Source organism: Lolium rigidum, chromosome 3, assembly GCF_022539505.1.
Source record: "Lolium rigidum isolate FL_2022 chromosome 3, APGP_CSIRO_Lrig_0.1, whole genome shotgun sequence".
In the NCBI taxonomy this organism is placed as follows: domain Eukaryota; kingdom Viridiplantae; phylum Streptophyta; class Magnoliopsida; order Poales; family Poaceae; genus Lolium; species Lolium rigidum.
In genome coordinates this window covers 191,763,947-191,772,708 of record NC_061510.1, presented here as the reverse complement: position 1 = coordinate 191,772,708, position 8,762 = coordinate 191,763,947, and positions in this window count along the sequence as shown.

The following is an 8,762-nucleotide window of genomic DNA, read 5'->3' as shown; positions in this document are numbered from 1 at the left end:
CGTCATGAGAAGATGGCAGGGTGCGTCGTGGGGCACTGAGATATGTATAAAAAAGGATTAATACGGAATAAAGAGTTGGGACCTCCGGGCCAGGAAGAATCAAGAAACATGGCGATGGAAACCAACCAGGAATCATCGACCGCACGACGGACGCTGTTCCGAGACGAGCGCGAAGCAGGGCCTTCGTTTTCTGGCGGGTCCTTTCTCGCGGCCAGCATCTGGATAGACCGCTGGCGGGAACTCTCCGCGTCCTTGGTCAACACTAGATGGTGCTTCTTCAAGCGATATGGTGGCCTTGACTTCGGAGGCATCGTTGGAAGTGGAAGGAGACTGGAAGTGAAGAAAGAAGGGAAGGGAAGAAGTACTCCCCCCTATTAAAACCAGATAGCCTTCTCCTGCCCTCGCTTCGAGCAACCTGGTCCGCCCATCCTAAATCAACGGCCGAGAGGGGGCTCCCTTGCGAACTCGAGATCCGGTGACTTGACCCAACGAAGTTACCATGAACTTTACCTATACGAGCCATCAGATTAAGATCCAACTGATACGTCTCAAACGTATCTATAATTTCTTATGTTCCATGCTAGTTTTATGACAATACCTACATGTTTTATTCATACTTTATATCGTTTTGATGTGATAAGGGGTTGCCCGATCTTCTCAGTAAGCGACGGGTGGTGATGAATACGTGATGGTAGCAGCGGATGAAATCGATGATGATGAGGAGGATAACTTGTATGACGCCGACGAAGTCTCTCGATTGATTCCTGATGCCAATGCAACAGCTCTCAACCACTGCAAGATATTCGCAACTCCACACACTTGCGCACGTAGCCGCCGACCACGAAGCGGTAGATTGCAATCTTCTAATCCCCAATGGAACAGCGAGATCACACAAACTTTCGGTAGCAATAAAACTCCGGATCGCAACGGGTTGGAGAGTTGGGGATACAATAGTTTTGCATAGCAAACAACTAAGAACTAGGGTTTATCTTAAACGTGGTCTAAAGCAACTAGGGGGCGTCATGGGCACTTATATAGGTGTCGGGACGAGTTACAGTCGAAAAGATACAAAAATAACCGACCCGGAATAGATGCGGTCGAGACGGACTCGGGCTGGTCCGGTGCGGAATCCGGTCGACCGGAGCTGTGGACCGGGCGATCCGGTCTGTGGTCCGGTCAGCCGGGCTGTGGACCGGGCGGTCCGGTCGGGGGTCCGGTCGACCGGTCGGAAACCGGGAAAACTGCGAAGTTTCCGGTCTCGCTCCGGTGCGATAAATTTCCTCCGGTTGGTGGCCGGTTTACGACCGGTCGGCCGGGCCGAGGGCCGGGCGGTCCGGTCGAGGGCCGGTCGAGACCGGGTTACGGACCGGCCTGGACTTCTTCTTCTCCTCTCGCGCATTCCTCCCGCTCCTCCCTCGCGCGTCCATGAGATATCTTCATGTCCGGCTCCATGTCCGGCTTCACGGCCTTCTTGATGTCCGTCTTCACGTCCAGTTGCTCCTCTCCTCGTGCGATGCATGTCTCCTCTTGATACATGATGATACATAAGTAATAGGACTTAGGCAGTATAAAGTTCTCATCAATCAAAGTACCGTTTAGAAACAAGTTCACTTGTTGTTTAAGTAGCTTCGCACGAGCTCTTGTAATTGGTCCAATCCGAACTTCATTGGACTTGAGCTTCACAGCAGGTTCATCTTCATTTGTTAATGACGGAGGTAGTAGTGAGGTAGGGATGTCCTCATCATCTCCCCCCCCCCTTCAAAAGGCGTCGACCCCGACGCTCCAAGGTCTTCTCCGTCATATGGTGTCAAATCAGCAACATTGAAAGAATTACTGACACCAAACTCATCAACTGGAAGATCTATCGAGTATGCATTATCATTGATCTTGGCAAGCACTTTGTAAGGACCAGCACCACGAGGCTTCAACTTAGACTTCCGCGGCTTCGGGAACCTATCCTTGCGAAAATGTACCCAGACCATATCACCAGGCTTGAACAACATCTCTTTGCGCTTCTTGTTCATCCTTGCGGCATTGCTCTTGCCTTTCTTCTCGATCAACTCTTTAGTCTTCACATGGATCTTACGCACAAAATCTGCCCTCTTGGATGCCTCCATATTAACTCTCTCATGTATGGGCAAAGGCAACAAGTCAAGTGGAGTAATGGGTTTGAAACCATACACCACCTCAAAAGGACACGGCTCCGTGGTAGAGTGTACCGCCACTGTTGTAAGCAAACTCCACATGCGGCAAACACTCTTCCCACTCCTTCGGGTTCTTCTTGATCATGGATCTCAACAGTTGTGACAAGGTTCGATTCACCACTTCGGTTTGACCATCGGTTTGGGGATGACAAGTAGTGCTTGAAAAGTAGCTTTGTCCCCGGCTTTCCCCAAAGTGTCTTCCGAAGTAGCTCATGAACTTCACATCACGATCGAAACAATAGTCTTCGGGACTCCATGTAGTCGAACAATTTCCACTGAAAAACGGGTTAGCAATATGCGACGCATCGTCGCTTTTGTGGCAAGCAATAAAGTGTGACATTTTAGAAAATCTGTCCACTACCACAAATATAGAATCATGGCCTCTCTTAGTACGCGGCAAACCCAACACAAAATCCATACTAATATCTTCCCAAGGTGTAGTAGGTGCCGGTAACGGAGTATACAAACCGTGAGGCTTCAGCTTGGACTTGGACTTGTTGCAAGTAATGCACCTCTTCACATACTGTCCACGTCCCGCCTCATCTTTGGCCAATAAAAGTGATCGGCGAGCATGAGTAGCGTCTTCTCACGCCCAAAGTGACCCATCAAACCTCCGGCATGTGATTCCTGCAATAAGAGCAAACGCACGGACGATTACGGAACACATAGTTTGTTAGCTCTAAACAAGAACCCATCGTGTATGTGATACTTTTCCCATGCTTTACCCATAACACACAAGCGGTACGGTTCAGCAAAATCATGATCAATCGCATATAAATCACATAACACCTCTAATCCAGGAATTTTAACATCAAGATGGGTTAATAGCATAGTCTTCCTAGATAGAGCATCGGCAACAATATTATCTTTTCCCTTCTTATGCTTAATAATGTACGGAAAAGACTCAATAAACTCAACCCACTTAGCAAGACGCCTATGCAAAGTAGATTGGGCTTTCGGATATTTCAAAGCTTCATGATCGGAATGTATGATAAATTCTTTTGGCCACAAGTAATGTTGCCAAACCTCAAGAACTCTAATTAAAGCATACAATTCTTTATCATATATAGGATAGTTCAACTTAGCACCGAGATAATTTCTCGGAAAAATATGCAATTGGGCGACCCTCTTGCATCAACACACCACCAATTCCAATACCACTAGCATCACATTCAATCTCAAATTGCTTATTGAAATCGGGAAGTGCAAGCAACGGTGCGAGAAGTTAACAATCGTTTCAGTTCATCAAAAGCATGATCTTGGGCAACGCCCCACTCAAAGACAACACCCTTTTTAGTCAATTCATTCAAAGGTGCGGCAATAGTAGAAAAATTGGGCACAAAACGGCGATAAAACCCGGCTAGACCATGAAAACTTCTAACTTGACTCACATTCATGGGAGTAGGCCAATTTTGAATAGCTTCAATTTTAGACACATCTACTTCTACTCCATGCTTAGAGACAACATAACCCAGAAATATGACCTTATCTTTGCAAAATGTGCACTTCTCAAGATTACCATAGAGTTTACTATCACGCAACACTTGCAAAACATGTCGAATATGTATAATATGATCAGATTCATTGCGGCTGTAGATTAATATGTCATCAAAATACACAACCACAAACTTGCCAATAAAATCACGCAAAACATGGTTCATCGGTCTCATGAAAGTGCTAGGTGCATTAGTTAAACCAAAAGGCATTACTAACCACTCATATAAACCAAATTTTGTTTTAAAGGCGGTTTTCCACTCATCCCCTTCTTTCATCCTAATTTGATGATAACCACTACGCAAATCAATTTTAGTGAAAACAGCGGCACCACTCAATTCATCTAGCATATCCTCTAAACGGGGAATAGGATGACGATATCGAATAGTAATGTTGTTTATCGCTCTACAATCTACGCACATACGCCATGTACCATCTTTCTTAGGAACAAGAATAACGGGAACAGCACAAGGACTAAGGCTTATGCGGATATAACCTTTGTCGAGTAGCGCTTGTACTTGCTACGTATCTCCTTCGTTTCTTCGGGATTCGTTCTATATGGCGCCCTATTGGGCAGCGATGCTCCGGGGATCAAGTCAATTTGATGCTCAATACCTCGCAATGGTGGAAGTCCTGCGGGTACCTCTTCGGAAACACGTCGCTGAATTCTGCAAAACATTAGAAACACCAAGAGGAAGAGGGGTCATGTCGTTAGAAACCAAAACCGTACCCCTGTACATGAGCACAAGAGGCATGGGCTGTAGGATCCTCACTAAATTCTCTCATGTCTTGTTTGGTGGCTAATGAGACTAAGGAATTCACTCTCTCACTTTTCGTTATATCACTCACGGCATTACAATTCTCTCGCCTATCTATGGATGCATCCTCCAAGTTTACTTCAATCTTCGACGAGACTCATTGACAATTTCTTGTGGTGACATAGGCTGTAAGTTAATTTTCTTGCCCTTGAACTCCAAGTGATATGTATTGGCGCGGCCATTGTGTTGCACGAACGGTCATAGAGCCATGGCCGGCCCAACGGCGGGTGACAAACCGTCATAGGAACCACATCAAAATCAATGGAATCCTTATACGGTCCAATCTCAAAATCAACTCGCACCATGTGGCTCACCTTCATCTCACCATTATTGCTCAACCACTGAATATAATATGGATGCGGGTGCGGTAGATACTTCGGTTTCAGCTTGGCACATAACTCTTTGCTTGCTAGATTGCGACAACTCCCGCCATCAATAATGACCTTGCAAGCTTTATCGGGACCAACTAGTGCCTTTGTTTGGAACAAATTACAGTGTTGTGTAGATGCACTTGTTTGCACATTAAGAACACGCTGCGAGACAACAATAGTTTGAGCTTCAGAAGGAAAAGCATCATAACCATCGCTATCATAATCATCCTCATATGGAGCATTTGGATCAACATCATCTCCAGTTTCATACTCATTGTCCTCATTAATGATCATAACTTTGCGATTAGGACAATCCTTCTTGAAGTGACCCTTGCCACCACATGTATGACAAACCATATCACGGTTGCGTGCTGTCGACATGTTAGAACTAGTTCCACTTGCTGCGGGAGCGGGCTTCTTTGTGTTGGTGACACTAGAGACCGGCTTGCTAGACGAAGAAGGAACATCCGCGGGGCGCGTAGATGGCGCCATGGAGGGCGGCGCGCGGGGTGTGTAACGCCCGGCGCACAGTAGCACGGCCCTTCATTTGCGGTTCTTCAGCCAAGCGTGACTCAGCTTCTCTTGCATGATGTAGCAACTCATTCATAGTAGCATAAGTGTGATGACGCACAATACCCTTGATGTTAAATGCGAGACCATTCAGAAATCTGCTGTAGTGTCATCTCAAGGGATTCTCGGACACGGGCACGCTGCATAAGCATCTCCATCTCCATGTAGTAAGCATCAACTGTCAACACACCTTGTTTCAATTGGGTCAACTTGTCAAAGACGGAACGCAAGTAATTGGTAGGCACAAAACGAGCTCTCATTGCCGCCTTCATAGCACGCCATGTGATAATAGGCAGCTCACCATCTTCTTCTCGATTTTGAACAAAAGTATCCCACCAACGCAATGCGTAGCCATCAAATTCAGAGGAAGCAAGTTTGATCTTCCTATCTTCGGTATAATCGGGATGTAAACGCCATAGTCTCTCAATTTTCAGCTCCCATGTAAGATATTCTTCAACATCGGTACCTCCTTCAAATGCTGGGAATTGAGAACTTGGGCTTACCCAAACCATCGTCTTGTTGTTGAGGAACACGGCGGGCTCCAAGCTCAACATAACCGCGATTGACGCCACGTGGAAGACCACGACCAACACCACGTCCCATGCCTTGAGCAGCGGCGGCATACTGCATTGTCACCATTGACACTACCATCTTCATCAAGTGGTTGTTGTGGTTGTTGCTGAACCATAGTACGTATCTCGGCAACAGCGTTTGTCAAGGCTTGTATAGATGCTTGCATAGTCGTCACAGATGTGTGAACGGTGTGAACCGTTGTAGTCGCCTCATCAACCTTCAAGTGGACGCCTTGCATTTCTTTGTCCAACACATCACTAGCAACTCGGATTTCACGTTGCAAATGATCACGAAGACCCTCATATTCACGCCAAGTAACTGGTGAGTCGTCGGGCTTTTACGCATCACGTCAAACTCGGAAGAAGACATGATTAGTAGGTTAGTGCACTAAACAAAAATCTTTGGTGGTACTCTCACAACTCACTCAAAAGCTGATAAGAAAGGTAAATCTTACCGCTCCAAAGTGAATTAGTTTTGCTTACCAACTTGGATTGACGGACTAGTGCACGGATGTAGCGAAGCGAATATCAAGGGTATAAGAACAATCACACGACAAAGCGGGATATATGTGGGGCTGTAGGTGGGCTACCTATTTGCACCAATAACAAGCTCTAGCGCTGACCGTAGACAACCAATGATACTCACACAAGGCGATATAATGGGGCAATGCAACTATATGTGGGAAAAGTTGCAATGCACTAGAGAGACGCTAGCAAAGCTCAACGAGACGAGGCACAAGATTGCTCAACTACGGGTGCAGTAAAGTAAACTTAGGCCTTCACTTGATTCAACTAGCACAACACTTTTCTTTTTGGATTTTTCTTTTTGTAGAACACACGCAGCTATGTAGCTCTTTTTGCTTCTTTTCAATTTTCTCTTTTTTTTTTTTTTTTTTTTTTGACTCAACTCCTTGATAACACGGCCAACAGAAATTGCAAAGCACCAAAACCCTAACGAGCAGCCTGTCGAGCGGTAAAACTAGTCTCTTACGGGAAGTTCCTAGTCACTTTATATCGATAGGTCTGTGTCTATGGTTGGGAACAAGCACAGCGTACGCTATGTGGACTCGGAGTGACAAAACTGACACCACTAGATGTAGTAACACTAGATGATAGAGTAAACACAAACCCTAACAATTCTACTAGATGAAAGATAAAGAGACGCAAAAACAACTACGAAAAGCAACTAAAACTCGAAATTAGTGCAATCTAAGGCTATGGCAAACCCTAACCCTAACTTTTTATGGCTTTTACGGATAGGAAAACACTCACAACTCAACTATGGGGTGGATTGTGGATGGCTTACCGAGGAAAGCTGGAAATCTGATACCAAGATGATAAGGGGTTGCCCGATCTTCTCGATGGCGACGGGTGGTGATGAACACGTGATGGTAGCGGCGGATGAAATCGATGATGATGAGGAGGATAACTTGTATGACGCCGACGAAGTCTCTCGATTGATTCACGATGCCAATGCAACGACTCTCAACCACTGCAAGATATTCGCAACTCCACACACTTGCGCACGTAGCCGCCGACCACGAAGCGGTAGATTGCAATCTTCTAATCCCCAATGGAACGACGAGATCACACAAACTTTCGGTAGCAATAAAACTCCGGATCGCAACGAATTGGAGAGTTGGGGAACAATAGTTTTGCTTAGCAAACAACTATGAACTAGGGTTTATCTTAAACGTGGTCTAAAGCAGCTAGGGGGCGTCACTGGGCACTTATATAGGTGTCGGGACGAGTTACTAGTCGAAAAGATACAAAAATAACCGACCCGGAATAGATGCGGTCGAGAACGGACTCGGGCTGGTCCGGTGCAGGAATCCGGTCGACCGGGCTGTGGACCGGGCGATCCGGTCTGTGGTCCGGTCAACCGGGCTGTGGACCGGGCGGTCCGGTCGGGGGTCCGGTCGACCGGTCGGAAGCCGGAAAGCTGCGAAGTTTCCGGTCTCGCTCCGGTACGATAAATTTCCTCCGGTTGGTGGCCGGTTTACGACCGGTCGGCCGGGCCGAGGACCGGGCGGTCCGGTCGAGGGCCGGTCGAGACCGGGTTACGGACCGGCCTGGACTTCTTCTTCTCCTCTCGCGCATTCCTCCCGCTCCTCCCTCGCGCGTCCATGAGATATCTTCATGTCCGGCTCCATGTCCGGCTTCACGGCCTTCTTGATGTCCGTCTTCACGTCCAGTTGCTCCTCTCCTCGTGCGATGCATGTCTCCTCTTGATACATGATGATACATAAGTAATAGGACTTAGGCGGTATAAAGTTCTCATCAATCAAAGTACCGTTTAGAAACAAGTTCACTGTTGTTTAAGTAGCTTCGCACGAGCTCTTGTAATTGGTCCAATTCGAACTTCATTGGACTTGAGCTTCACAGCAGGTTCATCTTCATTTGTTAATGACGGAGGTAGTAGTGAGGTAGGGATGTCCTCATCATGATGCATTTTCCGGAACTAACCTATTAACAAGATGCCGAAGTGCCAGTTCCTATTTTCTGCTGTTTTTGGTTTCAGAAATCTTACACAGGAAATATTCTCGGAATTGGTCGAAATTAATGCCCACGATCTTATATTTCACGGAAGGTTCCAGAGCACCGAAGAGGGTCCAGAGGGGAGCCAAGGGGGCCCCACCCCACAAGGCGGCGCGGCCAAGGGGGGGCGCCCCTATGGTGTGGGTCCCCTGGGACCCCTCCGAGGCTGCCCTTCCGCCTATAAAGTCTCCCAGA